Below are 1057 nucleotides of genomic sequence, written 5' to 3'. Positions count from 1 at the left end.
CATCAGGATCATTCAAGGCTTCTCGAGTTAAGCTGTTAACAGACAGACAGAGAGACACGCTAAAAACTTAAAACATAAGTTTTGGCGAAGGTAAGTATGATATTACCTGTACATGTGTATCCATCTCCCTCATACCCAGTGTTACACGTACAGTCCTGACCGGTCCCAGGAGCTGCGACGTCTGCACAGGCAGCATTGGCATCGCACGGGTCGCCAGTACATCCATCGATATCTGCAAAAACAAAGGTAAATATGTGCATTGAAAATTAGTTTTGCTGCAATACCTTAGGAAGCCACTAGGGTCTCAATATCGAATTTGACCTTCGTTTTCCTGATCCCTACCCACATACCAGGTATCATCAGGATCATTCAAGGCTTCTCGAGTTTAGCTGTTAACGGACAGACAGACAGAGAGACACGCTCAAAACATAACTTCTGGCGAAGGTAAGTATGATATTACCTGTACATGTGTATCCATCTCCCTCATACCCAGTGTTACACGTACAGTCCTGACCGGTCCCAGGAGCTGCGACGTCTGCACAGGCAGCATTGGCATCGCACGGGTCGCCAGTACATCCATCGATATCTGCAAAAACAAAGGTAAATATGTGCATTGAAAATTAGTTTTGCTGCAATACCTTAGGAAGCCACTAGGGTCTCAATATCGAATTTGACCTTCGTTTTCCTGATCCCTACCCACCTACCAGGTATCATCAGGATCATTCAAGGCTTCTCGAGTTAAGCTGTTAACAGACAGACAGACAGACAGACAGACACGCTCAAAACATAACTTCTGGCGAAGGTAAGTATGATATTACCTGTACATGTGTATCCATCTCCCTCATACCCAGTGTTACACGTACAGTCCTGACCGGTCCCAGGAGCTGCGACGTCTGCACAGGCAGCATTGGCATCGCACGGGTCGCCAGTACATCCATCGATATCTGCAAAAACAAAGGTAAATATGTCCATTGAAAATTAGTTTTGCTGCAATACCTTAGGAAGCCACTAGGGTCTCAATATCGAATTTGACCTTCGTTTTCCTGATCCCTACCAA

This window comes from Branchiostoma floridae, chromosome 8 (assembly GCF_000003815.2).
Source record: "Branchiostoma floridae strain S238N-H82 chromosome 8, Bfl_VNyyK, whole genome shotgun sequence".
Taxonomy (NCBI): Eukaryota; Metazoa; Chordata; class Leptocardii; order Amphioxiformes; family Branchiostomatidae; genus Branchiostoma; species Branchiostoma floridae.
Note: the sequence above shows the minus strand (reverse complement) of the source record.